Source organism: Podarcis gaigeae (assembly GCF_964106915.1).
Source record: "Podarcis gaigeae genome assembly, chromosome: 2".
Lineage (NCBI taxonomy): Eukaryota > Metazoa > Chordata > Lepidosauria > Squamata > Lacertidae > Podarcis > Podarcis gaigeae.
Window position 1 is genome coordinate 58,607,564 of NC_139679.1, and position 17,925 is coordinate 58,625,488.

Genomic DNA, 17,925 nt, shown 5'->3' on the forward strand with positions numbered 1-17,925 from the left:
ATGTTAGTTTCCTGTGGCAGGAGGTCAGCGGAGACTTGTGGGGTCTTGTAATATTTCAGTTTATTTACATTTCTACAGATTGCTCATATGTAGAGATAAGGGCAGATTAACCCTACAGCAGCCAACCAAACCCTCTGTGTCACATCGCTTCTCCAGTAAGAGACACCCATTATGTTCTTAAAGAATTCTTTAAAACTCAGCTCTCTCATGTCTCTTCCTCTGTGTCCCACTCTACAAAAAGATGTATCTGACTATTATTAAGGGTGTTTCAACAGTCCTTCTGTCCCCATTAACTCACTAGTGTTCAAATTGGAATCTTATTTTGAGAGATACCAAGGCTATGAATGCCAATTAGATCTCTAAATTGGCCAAGCCTGCCACAAACTGCCATACCTTTATGGATGGGATGCCAAAGGCAGCTTACTGAAGGATCCAGGAAGTTGGATTCAATTTCCAGGCATTTTAAATTCCATTTTCAATTAAAGGTGATATGGTGTAACAGAGTGATGGTACAGACACAAGGTATTAGAAATGGTATATTTCTCAATGGCCAACACAAGTGCCCCTCAGTAGTTCTCCCTGGGCCATATTTATGGTGCCAAAACGACAACCTCCAGGCTGAAGAGGGAGGAATCAGTAGGCTTCAGCGATTTGTAGAACTACAATATATATATATATATTGAGGGGCAAAAACACTAAAAGGAATAAAACTCAGGAAGGACAAGGTGTGGCCCCAGGGGTCCCAGAATGCTGACTGAAGAAATGGGATAAACAGAAAACTGGGTAAGATAAAACATGAAATGGACTATTGTGGAAGAAGGCACAGACTGGAACAATGAATAGGAGCACTCCACACTACAAGAATTTGTTGCAGGTCCCACTTATCACTACTGGTTTCACTGTCTCTAAAGCCAATTCAAAGGATTTGAATGCTGAGCATCTAAGCAGATATCCACGAGTATAATTAATCCTTTCACCCATAATAAACTGAAGTATTTATAAACTAAATTTACTTTGCTTTGTAGAAAACTTATTTCTTTATTTGCTTCTTCGCTATGGTGTCATATGTAATTATGTCTTACAGCCGGGAAGAACGACATTCCTGGGTCATTCAGGTACATTTTTTTATTATGAACTAACCAGAATTTAGGTCTCAAATAAGAGGCTGCCTTCTATAGAAAGGTGTTTATAGACATGCTTATTATATAAATTATCACGTGTCAAATCTAAATAGTCTTAAATCTTATTAAAATAAGCATGCAATGTGGCAAAGTAAATTATAGCCCAGATGGATTGTGCTGTCAGTTTAATGTCAATGTCATTAGAATGCATCAGTGTTTGATATATTTTCTGAACTTTTAATAACTATATTTGTAATCAACTTGTGGCAGTCCACGGCAAAATATAATGTCCCAAAAAAGAAAAGGAAAGAAAAGAAATAACAGCCACAACACAAGTACATGCAGGTATTTCTTCTTATGGAGAAATAGTGAGAAGTTTATATGTACATGAGTCTCTGGAATGCAGATCATGAACACATGTGCAAACTTTCATTTACATTGAAGTAATAAGGGCAACTCTGCATTAAAGTTCAGATAGGTAGTCATGTTGGTCTGATATATATATATATATATATATATATATATATATATATATGCTTTCGTAGATTTTCACGGGTACAGGAATGCAGGTTTTGGTGTCCTCGGGTGTCTTCCCGTGTAAAAGTTGGGGTGTCTAGGCGACGTTTCGACGAGGTCTCACTCGTCATCTTCAGGCTGGTGCTTTCGGCTTCTTGTTACTGGAACAGAGTGGGATCTCAATGTTTGAGTTCCTATAAATACTGTAGAGGGGGTGTGGTGTCTAGCCTCCAATGTTCTGGGCAGAGAGGAAGTTCCCAGGCTAGTGTGCCTTTTCTTCTTTTGTTCCTTAATTACTTGAGAGATACCTTGAGTGATTTCTTGAGTGATATCCTGAGTACCACTTAGGTGGGTCATTAGGTGTGGATTAGTTGCTAAAGTCTTTGTGTCTTGACCTCTTGAACTTTGTGAAGAGTTTTCCTGAGAAGATGGCTGTATTGCACTTAGTTGTGCTTTGGCTTGGCTTCGTGTATAGGGGCGAGCTGTGGTTTTGTGGCTTGTGTCAGCCAGATCTGTGTAGGGATTGCAGGGGGGTGCAGCATCCGGAGGTGCCACCATGGATTGGCTACTGGATGGTGTCAGTAATTCATCTGTGGAGAGGGTCTGGGTTTGGGTCTGGTGTGGTTGATTGGTGTTGGCGTTCTGTGTGCCTCTGGATCTGGTGTCAGTTTTTGTGGGGAGGGCTAATTTCCAGATGTCTGGCAAGCGGGATGTGTCGTCACGCTTGTTCATGTTGTGAGGGTGTTTCTCTATCTCGATGGCTTCCATGATTATTCTCTTGTGGTGATGTTCCGTGTTAAAGAGCAATTTGGAATCTGCAAAATTAATTTCGTGGAAATTAGCCCTCCCCACAAAAACTGACACCAGATCCAGAGGCACACAGAACGCCAACACCAATCAACCACACCAGACCCAAACCCAGACCCTCTCCACAGATGAATTACTGACACCATCCAGTAGCCAATCCATGGTGGCACCTCCGGATGCTGCACCCCCCTGCAATCCCTACACAGATCTGGCTGACACAAGCCACAAAACCACAGCTCGCCCCTATACACGAAGCCAAGCCAAAGCACAACTAAGTGCAATACAGCCATCTTCTCAGGAAAACTCTTCACAAAGTTCAAGAGGTCAAGACACAAAGACTTTAGCAACTAATCCACACCTAATGACCCACCTAAGTGGTACTCAGGATATCACTCAAGAAATCACTCAAGGTATCTCTCAAGTAATTAAGGAACAAAAGAAGAAAAGGCACACTAGCCTGGGAACTTCCTCTCTGCCCAGAACATTGGAGGCTAGACACCACACCCCCTCTACAGTATTTATAGGAACTCAAACATTGAGATCCCGCTCTGTTCCAGTAACAAGAAGCCGAAAGCACCAGCCTGAAGATGACGAGTGAGACCTCGTCGAAACGTCGCCTAGACACCCCAACTTTTACACGGGAAGACACCCGAGGACACCAAAACCTGCATATATATATATATATATATATATATATATATATATATATATATATATAATGTCCAGTAGCACCTTAGAGACTAACAAAGTTTGTTGTTGGTATAAGCTTTTGTGTGCATGTATCTGAAGAAGAGACCAAACTTAGTTGGTTTCTAAGGTGCTACTGGACTATTTTTTAATTTTTATATATCTATTTCATCTGCATTAAATTGTTCTCAGTACAAATGCATTTCCCAGTCAGCATTCTGTTTTACAGGAATAATGATACTGGTGAAACACACTGAGCTCAAGATGAGATACAACATTCAGGGGTCCATTATGCTTCCCTCAAAGAAGATGTGAACATTAGAAACCTAGAGATTCAAGTGTTCTGCTTTGAGTCAGGTTGAAATCTGAGCCCCAAGATAACTCCTATTTTACAGGTGAAACCACACTCACAAAACTGGAGAGCTTATGTTATAAGGGAGGAGTGGAGAACCTCTGGTCTCCAGAGTTCTTTGTCTGGCCCCTGAGACTTTCCATGGGCCTCCCCTTCTCCCCATGCCACACTCCTGCTCCACACCCTTCTCCAGTTTTCTGTATGGCTGAAATGCGTCCCTAAAGTGTGATAAAGCGTGTTCTCCCTATCAGTGAGCACGTGTTGCGGTGGGGGCCTGCAGGCCACCCCACCATTGCTGGGAAGATATATTTGAATGGCCACGAGCTGTGATTGGGCAAGGTGTGTCTCTGAGGAGAATTTCAGGTTGATAATTGGTGGGAGGGGTCAGAGGTTTTAAATACTGGCCACACAGCTTTGGGCATTCTCTTGGGCTGCGTGCACCGGATCACCCGCCCCCCCTCCCTGAAAAGGGGGGGGGTTCTTTGTGCTCTGACCTTGCTATGCCTGTCATGGGGTCATCTGCTTTGGGGGCAGGGGCCTGGTAGGAATTTTTGTCCATCTGGCTGATTGGCTGGTGCCATTTGGTTTTTGCCTACTGCATAGCAAATCGTCACAACATGTAAGGTTTGCGGTTAGGCATTGGTTAAAATTGGTTGGTGGAGGGGTAAGTGCCTACCCCTCCAATGGTGGTGCTGCAAGGGAATTCCGTTAAAGGAATCCAGGGGCTTGCCATCCTTTCGTCCTAGTCCCTGGCATCGGACTTGGGCCGTGCAAGCCCCCAAGTGCATGAGGGTGAGAAATGAGGGACTAATGCCCAGCTTCATTTCTCCCCAATATTGTTTTCCCTGACTGGCTTCCGCTGGAATCCAGAAGTCAGTTCTGTCCCTGGGGCAAGGACAGATAGTCGTAACCAATGCCTAAGCAACCACTCATGTGTGTGTATTTAAATAAAGTTGTGGCCAAATTCATGCCAAAAACCTTAAACAAAATTGATGTGTGAAGTGTGAGTTATCTGGGGTGGCTTGGGGACCTCAACGCACAATGCCTCTTACTTGTCTTGATGGAGACATGGATATTCAGAGACCTCTGGCTATTTGGCAGCTGGACTGTTTGGTAGTCTACTCAAGAGGGAGAAGGGAGGCACAGCTTCCAGGCATATTGTAAGGTGACCAATCCCCCACCCTTTTTCTTTAAATCCTGTTTTAACTAGCTAGGCTGGAAGCAGGTCGTCTCAAGGAGATGGAAGGGGAGGAAGTAAAAAGTTTGCAAACCTCCCTGCCAAGAAACCTAAGAAAACAATTCAACCCCAGTAGTAAACCCAATAAACCCTTGGGGCAGCAGAGCCCTTGATACTGTTGAGTATCCCCTCTCCCCAGTCACGAGGTTTTTATGGCTTTCTTTCCTCCTGTGCCTTCCAATGAAGACAAAATATCACCCTATACTAAAAGGCCTCTGTACTAAAATCTGATTGCTTCTCCAATAGTGCAATTACACCTGCTGTATGTCATCCAGCCTGGTGAGAGGACCCCTCCCCTCTGAATTGTATTTAAGTCAGGTTCCTTGGAGTGCAGGAAAAAGAAGTACCAGAAACTTTATTGTGGAAAAGCAGCATATAACTAAAGAAAACTCAATCAACCAAGTTTGTTCCTTGACTATCAACTACAGATGACATCTGGATTCTATATTATGTTGACTGGTTTCAGAAATCAACGGAGACATTCCACTACTGTACTAATTGAAATATTTTCCTTCTAGCTTGAAATGTTTTCCACTCATCAAAATGTCAAGACAGCGAATTTTGGCAAAAAGCTCCTTAGATATTTCACATGTAGCACACAAATGGCTCAACAATTAGATTCACCGGCTGGGTGGGACCACCTCTCTTTTAAAATTATATTTTTGTTTAGATATTGTTTCATCCATTGCATCAGTAACATCAGAAGAAAGGGAATGTGATACAGGAAAGAAAGCAATTGTCCTTTTTTTTCTTGAGGGTTGTATAAAATTTGCCTCTGGCAGAGACAGTGATCTGAATCTTTTCCTCATCTAATTGAACCCTCTAAAACTTTGTGTAATTAGGAGTCCTCTTATCCCTTTTATGCTCAGTAACATGCACAGACATATGCAAATCACATAAAAGTAACAATTCTAAAAATAACGAGTTCAACAGTTGCTAATTGGTTCATTGATTCACACTTATTCAACAAGATAAATGAAGTCTGACAGGCCATGATGGGGGGAAGGCCTTTTTTTTTACTAGCTAACCTTAAGAAAGTGGTGTAGGAAGCTTGTAGCAATGCTAACCAACCATTAAGTCAAAGCACCTTCAAGCATCTCCACAGGGAAATCCCCATTAATCCCCCTTTCCTCAGTGAATTCTTTTTAGATTAAAGGCTTGAACTCAGCTGAAACCTAGGAGGCAAGTTAGTTTAACCAGACCAATGGATACAAGACTACCAATAAGTTTAGATCTGCAATTCTTTTTTTAAAAAGGAACAATATTATTCAGTGCTATTTTTCTAGAAAAAGAGGTCCGGGAACTCACCACAAATGCCTCCCTTGTTCTCTTATAATGGCAATGGAGCCCACCTGAGAAGTGCCTGAACTCAGTTCCTGTGAGTTCTGGCTGGGGGGGGGGGGAACCCTGATATTATTCATTAGATTTTTAGTAAAGAATATAGTTGTCATTGTAGTTATTGCAGCTATCATCATCACCATCATTTCTTCATCACTTTGTAGGCTCAAACAGATGAACAAAATATTGAGGTACAAAACAACATTTCCTTTGATAGTTGACCGTCACACTCTAGATTACCATATAGGGTTTAAGAGAGGACATGAGAAGTGTATTCTGCTGATACTGAACATGTTACTTCTGATGAAATAAATAAATAAAATTTAAAAATTGTCCAGTTGCACCTTAGAGACCAGCTAAGTTAGTTCTGGGTATAAGCTTTTGCGTGCATGCACACTTCTTCAGATACACTGTTACTTCTGAATTACTATTGTTCCAAAAAATATTAACAATGGTTCCCCCACCACCACCTTTTTTTAGCAGAAGAGTGGTCCATACCCAAATGTGCCAGTTCTGCCTCTATCACTGGTTAGTCCTTGAATCTTCAGTGGAAGGAGACAGCAACAATGTGTAACATTTGAAACATTTCTCCTCAGCTGCTCTATAGTGCTGTCACCAATGGAAAAAACTGACTGCCATATCTGTTTTTAAAAATCACTATGATCGCTTAAATTATTGGAAATGCTGAGATGCACATTGCCTGGAATTATCAAAGTAAGCTATGAAAGTGCTTAAAAGGTTGAAGGGGATTTAGCAGTCACATCTTAGGAGTTTGCACATCTTTTTATGATCCAAACCGGCAGCATTTTAGACATCAGAGACTGATTTAAAACACACACACACAAAGATGAAGGTGACCAGTAGATTAAAGGTTCAAATCTTTATAAAACTGTGAATCTGTGTGTGGCAGGAATGTATGATTGGTACACCCAATTTTCCCCCAATATACTACTTACATGATCCCTGTCTGAACACATAGGACACTGTGCACACATTTTGACCAGATCATCCATCTCAAAGGAGAAGGCTCTGTTGGCACAACAATGCATCTTCTCCATGCTTATAGTGTTGCCTATGCCAATGTGGTGCCCTCTGGAAGTTTTGGACTACAACTCTCATCAGCCCCAGCCAGTGCCAATGCTGGGTTTGATGTTAGTTGGTGTACAACACAGTGGGAGGGCACCACATTGGCAAAAGCACCTATAGTTAATATCTGGAAAGATCTCAAGTTGTGAATTGCTGGATATTTCAGTGTAATTGTTTTATGGACTGTCATATTTCTTTTGAGCCTTATGAGCAGCAGATATGTTTTATTTTAATAGCCACCGTCAACGTTTTCACAGTCTATAACGAAGCCCAGTGTTCTTTATAATAATTATTTAAACTCCTCCGTGATTTATAGCCCTTGTGCATTTTTCATTGTCCAATTTAGCCTCCTCCTCCTAAAATATTTCGTTAAATTTGTGTGCCGTTTATAATGATATATACACCCCATTATTAAAAACAAACCCATTACGTTGCTGCTTAAAAAAAGTGTTTTATGTGTGTAAACTAAGACACACTATGCAATGTCAACATCACTTTCAAGCACTCATTGATATATGGGGACCTAATGGAGATCTATGCATAATGTCAAAAAAGGGGAATGTAGTTGGAATTTAATAGCATCCTGGCAGTGAACTCTTTTGGAGAGAAGCAAATTTGGGCAAAGTTCACCAGCAGGAAAAAGAGCCTTAATTCAAACCAGCACAAGAAGCAGAAATGGAACAAGCAAAAATAAAAATGGAATTTTATATATTACCTTGTCTGAAACACTAAAAGCCTTCATGAATAGTGCATACACTATGTCTAAAGACAACAGAGAATGGGAAAACAAAAGTTTTGCAGTTTAAGGATGTAGCATAAAGAAGAAAGAGGTTCACTAAAAGCAACCACATTGACAAGGTTGAACATGTAAATCAGTTCCTGTAAATCTTTTTCACAGTATTTGAATTCATTGGTCCCATTCATGAACTTTTCACAACCGAAACAATGAACGTGACAAGAATCAGGATTTGGAAAATGCGTCAATCATTAAATTAAGCAATGCCCTGCAGGATGAAATGCAGACAGTCAATCATAACTTGTGCATTATCAAATAATCACATTCAAAACCTTATTTTTTGACATCATTTGAGATAGTTAATATGGTTTTCCTCTGAAGGCTGTCTGATTTTTTGGAATTCTAAAAAAATGATCACATCCTGGTTAGTCAGGAGCATTTAAGCCACTGTTTACTACTTTGGACATTGCAGAAAATTGTGGTTTAACACATCACAATTCTTATTCAAAACCTGGAAAGAAGAAGAGGAGTGATGGGGAGAGCTGAGGAGGAAATGGGTGGGTTCAAATTTCACACTCAGACTGCTAAAAAATTATCAGACTGTGATAGTTACCTCTGAATTGGGCCATTGTTTATGAACATATTGTTCTATGTCATCAGGTTCTTCAATAACTAACAACATTTGTTTCATTTTTCATGACTCTGACAATCATTCCAATTTCCCAAAAGAGAATTTGAAGTTTTTTAATACTGTGCATGCATGTGTTACTTTCTCAACACTACGGAGTAGCCAAGCCTTGAATTATCCTGGAGCTTCTTGCTGCAACTTAAAATACATATTTTTACAAATAGGCTTTAAAAAAAAATAGAATTGCTATATTAGTCAAAACATATATGGAGCTTGACATATCATGATAATAATCCATTTTAAGTAGGTGCCATCCCCCTGCCCAGTCTATTTGGGATTTGATCCTGAGGAGTCTTTCCTGGCATATCCCATTCCCAAAACTGCTGATGAATGTAAGGAAGACTCCAGGGAAGCCTTTCATAGGGTCTCAGAGCTAGAATACTGCTGCACATACTTGTACCAGCATACAGGGATGCTGGCGATCATGGGAACTACTTTGCTGCAAAGCTCACAGGAGCAGCCCTCTGCCCCATCTCCATAAGTTAAGCAAATAAGGAAGGTTCCTACCTGGCTCAAACAACAGATGCTATGTGGAGTATGGCAAATCTCAAGAGTAGTGGAGAGATGTTAGATCAGGATCTCTGAGTGATTTACAGCAGATCAGCAAGAGTTTCTTATTCCCAATTGGTTAACTCAAACAAAAGGGCTTCCCCCCTACAAAAGGAAAAAGGAAAAGGAAAGAAAGATAAAAAAAGAAAGTGGTAGGAAATCAGGAGTGGATTTTTGTGTGAAAAGTCTACACAGAAAACAAGCTCCTGGGTTGCGCATATGTTCAGACATACCATGTTCCTTAATAAATGTTCATTTATTTAAAAAGAACATGATTACGTTAATATCCTATTATTAATTCCATGATTACCCTGTTAAAAGGGACATATGGATCAAATCCCAAAGGTATGATTCACTACTGCTAGAGAATCCTGGCTCTGGAATAAAATCCATTTGTAATAAGGTAACTTATGCCTAAGATCAAACAGGAATATATTCCAAATAGACAGGTAAGAGTGCAACATTACTTTGCAGCTCAGCTGCCTCCCGTTGCTGAAGTTATACATTCCAGGATTCTGGTTTCCTTTAAGATGAAACATTTCCCATTCAAAATGCATCTTGAGTTTTCTATGGTTACCAAAACCACGAATGCTTATTGCTTCTGATAAAATCCGCTTGTCCTTCCCACTGCAGATAGAGTGTGGCTCATAATGTCTTGCCTTTTAAGTCCATTCTATTGAAAGCTCGTGTGCAAATAAAGACGAATGCTATCTCTTTCAAAGACAGCACAAAACCAGTACTCACTCCTTCCCAGAACTGAACAATACTTATCACTACAGCCTGGAATCCTATTTAAGCTTACATAAATTTTCATTTATGATTTTCTCTTCTTAAACTCTGTTTCTAGAACTTTTGCCATTTTTAAACTTGCTTATCAGCATAAGATTTGTATCTGTAACAGAAGAATGACCATACTAGACTGGCAGATCCAATATCAATTTTTAGGAGCTAGGAAACAGCATTCCGTATTTATATATAGGCAAAAGGTTTGGGATTTGGTCAGCGGGGGGAGAAAAATTTCAGCCACTGAAAATTACCAAAGGTTTAAGGTCATTGCCTTTTGAAGTATCCAACAACAGCTTCCTACATAGGTTTTCATTCTTCCTCATACCCATTTTATTCTACTAAATATAAAACTAACAGTTTTACCCCTTAGGTCACTAAGCAATTCTGGCTTCTACCAGAAGCAAATTGGTTGTCACCTTTACTGCAAATTTGAGAGGCCTACTATATTAAATATCTGTTGTCACTATTAATTGGCTGGCCCTGTACAACAGGAGGGGAAAACTGGTGGTTCAAGGGCCTGATTTGGCCCCACAAAGTCTTCTCTGGTGGGCCCCCAGCCCCCTGACCAGATAGATGAGCAGTAGGGGGACAGAGAAGCAATGTATCTGTGTCTCTGTTTCTCTCTCTGCCTGTATGCAATGTCTAATTTTAATTTATTTGAATTAATTTTGGGATGCATTTTAATCAATTGTTTGTTTTTATGTATATTGTGTTTTATATGATGTTAGCCACTCTGAGCCCAGCTCCAGCAGGGGAGGGCAGGATACAAATAAAATTTATTATTATTATTATTATTATTATTATTATTATTATTATTATTATTATTACTGTTACTGTTACTATTACTATTACTATTATTATTTGGTGTGCAAGGACATACCAGCGGTGGAGTTGCAATGCCCACTTTGTGGACATGCATGGAGCTCTGCAAGGGTATCGTGCCAACCTTGGGCCTGAAAAGTACAAACTTCTAGGGTCATCATTTTCGCTTGCCACAAATATCCCAGATAAAATAAAATGTCCTAACTATCCAGATAGAACAGTATTTGAACTGAGATAACAGGTGTTTTAATTGTACAGCCGTTTGGTTCACTAAAGCTTTATGTGATCAATTGATCCACCAAATGTGACTGATCCACTGAGTGGGATCAAGGGAAATGATACATTTTTAAAAATACACAGGATGGGACATGTGCCCCTCACCCCTAGACAACTGATTGGATCCAGAGGCACTTGTGGTGGAGGAGCTATGTTCATCAGCAGACAGCTGTTTCTGATGAAAGAAGCTCTTCTAGATACAACCCTATGTCCACTGCCTTTTCAAAAATCCCAGTCTCTTTTAAACTTTTGTTATTTAACACCTCACAGTTGAAAGAATGATAAGGGCCATCTCATTTAGGAGTTAAACTAATTTCCATTTTTATTCATATCTTTCGAATCAAAACCCCATCACAAGGAAAATGTTCTTAAAAGAAAGATTCATGAATTATGTTAAATTAGATGGGGTCATAACTGAACCGTTCTGAAAGTTCCAGCAGCCCTAGCTAGCTATTTTCTTTTATTTGCTCATAAACATTAATGGGGAAAAGTCTGTGGAATAAAAAGAGGAAGAAAAGAAAATGCCACTTGAAAGAGAAAGGCATTATAAAATGTAGCTCTGAGGGGTTTGGGTTTTTTTTAAAAAGAAAATGCTTTCAGGAAATAATGTTCAGTACAATCTTCCAGTGGAGGTTGCCCTCAGTCTGGCTTTAGCCAGCCCCGTTTAGCCAGCTTTAGCCAGCGGCCTAAACGGTCAGCTTCCTCCATCACCTTAGTCTCAGGGCTGCCTTTAGGAGGAAGGGGGATGAAGCACAACAGTAGCATTACTTGCCTCTGTCTTTCATTAACTCTGGTTCCCCCACTGCTGACCTCCCTGCCTTCTGCCCTTCCAGCTCCAGTGTGCACCAACCACCACTTGCAATCTTTATTCAAGTTAATTAATTTATTTAATAATGATGATGATGATGATGATGATGTATTTATACCCTGCCCATCTGGCTGGTTTTCTCCAACCACAATAAGTGGCTTCCAGCACATATAGTAAAAACATGCTAAACCTCAATCATTTAAAACTACTTGATATAGGGCTGCCTTCAGATGTCTTCTAAAAGTTGTGTAGTTCTTTAGCTCCTTGGCATAGGTGAGGAATCCAGGATTGAAACTCTGATGAAATGAAGAATTATCAAAAGAATCAAATATAGAAACAATTTGTACACAGTACTTTCCAAATGACCTAGGTCATCTCTTGATGTGAATCAGTGTCACTTCTTGACTTTGACCCAGCTGAAGGATTTTTGTCTCTCCCAGTTCCAGTGAAATGCCAGTCAGATCAATGAGTCCCTTCAATAATATCCCTTGGATCCAATATCCCTTGGATATTATTGAGTTAATCACTTGTTGCAGAATCCACCTGTAAAATAAAATGGCAGCCTAGAGGGGGCTCAGATATATATAATAATTGTTATGTAATTGTGCTCTCATCCTAAAATTTAAAGTGGCTTCCCAGCCTATGTTAGTTATTCATTCTTTATGTACTGTTGATAATTTAAAGTTGCTACCCATCAAGTGTTTTCCAGAAGGATTATATTCACCAACTCTCACCATAGATAATTTATGTATCACCCTACCACCTTGACCCGCAGTGCACAGCCGGCTTGTCATAATATAATAAAATGCTTTCAGCATTCAAGATGCTTTACATAATACAATAAATTCACCAAAAATTCAATTAAAAGAGTTTAAACAGAGGAAAGGGGGATGGGAAGGCAATATATAGTAAAAGTACACAAAAGTGGATCTCCTGAATAAAAAGATCTGCAGGTACCTTGTCAAATATCTAGATGGTGAAGGGCCACTACTTAGACGTAGAAGATACGATACGATAATCTTTATTCTCAGGCTAGTCCTAGTCTTTATAACCCTGTTCGAAAGCACCTCCGGGTGCAAGTAGATAAATAGGGACCGCTTACCAGCGGGAAGGTAAACGGCGTTTCCGTGTGCGGCTCTGGCTCGCCAGAGCAGCGATGTCACGCTGGCCACGTGACCCGGAAGTGTCTCCGGACAGCGCTGGCCCCTGGCCTCTTGAGTGAGATGGGCGCACAACCCCCAGAGTCTGTCAAGACTGGCCCGTATGGGCAGGGGTACCTTTACCTTACCTTTTACCTTCTTCCAGAAGGCAGGAGCTAAAAGAGATCATTTCTGGGGTGCGTACTCTCCTGCACTATTTCTGCAAGATGGTCCTCGTTTCAATCCCCAGATTTGGTGGGGAGAGAGACCCCTGTCTGAAAACCTGGAAAGCCTCTGACAGTCAGCATAGATAATGTTGAGATAAATGGAATGAGGATCTGACTCAATCTAAGGCACTTCCCTATGTTCCTATGGTGGAATACAAATATCTGTGGAAAGTAAAATCCATACTTATGAACCTCAGTAAAAAAAACAAGCAGTTACCAGGCACCTAACAGGACACCTTCAGGAGAAGAAAAGGTTAGGAAGTAAACTCTACACAAATCTGGAGTGGAGAACCTAAGATGGTTGGCTGACGCCTTGTGTGCCTCCTTCCAGCAACTCCTGCAGCCAAACTGGCGCCAAATGTATTGCTCTACTTTCCTTTGGACCACATCAGTGAGGCCTAGAGGGGAGTCTTGTCATCTGGGCAGCCTATGACCTCCATACACACTGCCCAGGCCTGCACCCCAGGAAGGTCACTTTGGTGCTCAGCAAAAACAACACCGGAGGCAGCAATTGTGAGTTGCCAGTCTCTGCAGCCAAAACAGGTGCTGTGATTGACTGGTGATTTGGCTTCGCCCCCAGAAGCGCTCTCCGTTGTGTCTCGAAACAGACAGATGCAAACAAAAACAATACTGGGTAGCTTATGTCACCAAATAGCACATGGTGATTTTAAAAATGACATAATAGTCATAGAATCAATGAGCTTGGCCCTAGGTGTTTTGTACTTAAGACATCCTTTAGCAAGTGGCTAAACTCAAATGTATCCTTTTTCTATCTAATAACTTCTACTACAGTAATCTAATTGCTGGGTGATGATTATATAGATGGGTGGATGGATAAATAGATAGATAAAATAAATGCTGGCTCCAGGATGGGGTAGGCAGACATTGCACCACGCAAAAAAACCCACCTCAACTGGAAGAAGCAGGGCATGAAAACAGAGATACAGTATTCTAGAATGAAATGGAAAGCATAGCACTGTCTTCAGGCCTTGGCACATGCCCACTCATCCCACCCTCTAAGAACCACATGGCCAGACAGACAGACAGACAGACAGACAGAGGAATAGTTGTCTATCATGTAGCCATGATATAGCATAGTGGAATTAATCAATCATCATAGAATTAGCTGGTGTTAGGGGAGGGGTAGCACCTTTGGTAGGCAACACATTATGCTCCTTCTCAGGTAGTTTGTCCACCTTTCGTTCCCACCCTGTAGCCCAGGATTTCCACACACACTGCACAGGATGTGCCCTGGGGAGGCCACTTTGGTGCTGCTAATGCAGCAGTTTGACTTCACCCCTAGAGGTGCACTCCATTTTCTATCAAAACAGACGAATGCCAACTATAGAATTAGGTAATGTCCCATTTTGTTTAACAAAAATTTGTAATATGTCAGCTTATATGCATATCCGTAGTGACAGAAGTTTATCCAAGAGCAAAGTTTCCACATGATTTGGTATTATCTTTATTAACAGCACAGCAAGAGCTTTTTCTCTTCAGTACTATCGAATTTATCCACAGTTATTTGCAAGGCAGCCCTGTTGTTTTGAACATCCAAGGGACTGCTATTTACTGTACATAGCATTCCACCAAACTCCCCAGGTTATATTTTGTGGTTCTAAAAGTTGAGATTTTCACTACTACCTAGTTGTGGTATAAAATTAAAACAACACATATGCCAAATTCATATTCATTATTCTTTGCCATTGAACTGTTAATCATCTGTCCTGCTGTAAGAATGCCAGTGGTATAAGCATTTAACTGTATAAGCATTTCATTTAAAATTCTTCAGTTCTACTGTTCCTACTTAATAAATTCAAACACTGTCCTGAGTCGTTTCTCCGCCACAACTGTCTCCCACTGCTTATCTAACTCACTCCTGAAAGAGCAACTTCCCTTGTGGTATTTTTTTGAAACATTACCTTTCAGGCAGGAGAAGCCACAAGGGAACATTGTAAAAATTTGTGTGGGTGAAGGGTGAATGAGCTGACAGCTGCAATGTAAAACAATAATTGAATTTTAAAAGCTAAGTACTTCAGCAATGCATCATAATAAAATATACTTTTAAATGCTTCTACAGTCTAAATTTTACCTAATATAGTTTGGTTTCAATTGCCATTCAAGAGAATCTTAATGTTGTTCAGAATAAGCAACATTTTGAACAGAATCATTTGTATAGTTCTGTAATGAGATAGACAGACATTTAGATAGCACTCCCTTCAGAATATATACCACAGGAGACAGAAATAAAGCTTTCTTGCCCAGCAATCATGCAAGGATTATTCTAGAAGGAAATGGTACATAGGCTTTCAGACATAATTATTTTATGACAAAGGGCTTGCTCACGCGTTGCAATGAACACAGATACAAGCTTTCCGTACACATGAACAAACATTTATGAGAAAGACTGTACACTCATTGAATTGTACAGCTCAGCTTTTCATGCACACAGGTACACAGATTATACACTCATTGAATGTAATATGTGAACATCTCTAAAACCTCAGGAAAGTACAAGGAGTTGAATATAGCCCTCTGAAGCAAATGTTGAGGGTGCATGGAGGGAGAGCAAAAAAGGGAGAAGCTCCATTCTGCAAAGACTCTCCTCCCTGCAAGAGAGGGGAGTGGTTGTGGGCGGGAGCCCGAGCTCCGCCCCTAGCAGGGGGCGTTAGCCCCCTGCCTTCACCTCACCTGGCTGGCGCCCACGCCCCTCAGCAGGCATCCAACCAGGTGCCTGAGGGGGGGCGTGTTCAGCAGCCTTTTGCTGCGGCGGCAGCCTTCGCCCGGCCTCATTCTTCGTCCTCTCACCACGAGTCACCCACCCTCCACTCCCTTTTAGTTAGGGCTTGGTCACTGGCCTTGCTATGGACCTTAGGTTGGTCGCCCTGGTTGTCTAGGGGGCCTGGTAGGAGTTTTTCCATTTGGCATTAGGCCTTTTTGGTTTTTTCGCCTACCTCGTAGCAATCGTCACAACTTTTTGTGGTATTGGTGGGTAGGTTAGGCATTGGAATAATGTGTTGTGCTGTGTCGAAGAGCTAGGTGTGGCCATCGCCTATGCCTTCAATTTTTAGGGGTATTCCGTTAAAGGAATCTGGCAGTCGTGTATTCTGTCCGATGCCTGCTTGGCGGGAGACCATGGCACGACCCTCGGTGACATTAGGGGTGAGCCTATAGTTGGATCGGCATCAACTGGCTCCACCCCCTGGTGAATAAACCCACTTGTTCAAATCCAATGCCTAAGCCAATACCTTTTCACTGCTGTAATCAATAAAGTTGTGGCCTTTCCTTGCCCATTAACCTTATATCACGTGTCCGTGTGTATTCTTTCCACATTGCGGGGGTCGGGTCCTCGAACCACAACCAGGTGTCTGTTGCATATGCAGAATGTCAACACTGAATAAACCCCATGTCCAACTTTCCTTTATCGTGGCTGTAATTTCCTGGTTATTATGGAAGACTTTTCTTCTCATAGATAACGGCACTAGAGAGATCCAAATGAAACATGCCTCTCCATGTTTGTAAGAATCTTTGGGTTGCTTTGCCTTTGCCTACATCAGAACACCTGAATACTGCAATTCCTGCTTGTTCTGATATTCCTGAGATCAAGTTGGTATGGATTTCCACATTCTTGTTGGCAGGCCCCACCCCTTCCCTCTCATTGGTTCTTGGGTAGAAGAGAATAAAAGGCTAGAGCCCAAATCAACACAGAACAGGTCAAGTGTAGCCAGCATCTAATCAGCAGTTTCCTAAGCTCCCTATCTAGGTAAGGGTTGCCAATTGACTTCTCATCAGGATTCACCCCTCTCAAGTGTGGAGAGGACTCATCCCCAAACTAAGCCTCTGCTAGAAGCTGAGACCTCCCCCTGCCTCCGGGATATAGTTTCTCCTGGAAAGTGAGAGGTGGCTTCCAAATATCCAGGTTCAACATCTATCTTCACAGAGCATGGAGTATTGCCCATACAAATAAATACAGGGTCTGCCTCCTTGTTTCAGCCTTTTTAAATACAAAAAAGGCTTCGTCCAGCAGCTCCAGCAATCAAGCTGATGCCAAATGTATTGTTCTGCTTTCCTTTGGACCACACCAGTGAGGCTGAGAGTGGGGTCTTCTCGTCTGGATAACCAAAAACCTCCATACACACTGCCCAAGCTTGCACCCTGGGAAGGTCACTTGGGTGCTGCTAATGTAGCAGTTTGACTTCACACCCCCAGAAATGCACTCTGTTGTCCCTTGAGTCAAACAGATGCCAACAAGATATTAATAAAGTAGGATGCATAAAAAATCTTCAAAAGTAAAGTGGATTTTAAAAGACAGCAGTCCTTATAATTCATTTCCCACCTCTTATTCCCAATCATAATATTAAAGCAAGTAAACAAGACTACAGACACAAGAGTCCCAGCACAGTCTCTATATCAACTCTTCTTTCTCTCCCCACTCCTTGGGGTTCTAGCCTGTGGGTACTATCACAGTTCAGAAATTCAAGCCAGGCTGCCTAATCTCACAGGAATAATTTAGATGGATACCTGCATAGTTTGCTTAATAACTTTCTCTCTACAACATCTAGAGACTCACGTCTTTAGAAAAAAGAAGAAAAATCTGGGATCATGGCACTTCTGTTGGCTGTGAGTCCTCATTGTATTAGCCAAATTACAGTACTAGATTTTTTAAAATGAAGTCAAATGATAAAATATATGCAGATATTTACAGAATGCCCCCTGTATGCTGGTTTATGCCTTGTTGGAAGTTTAAAAG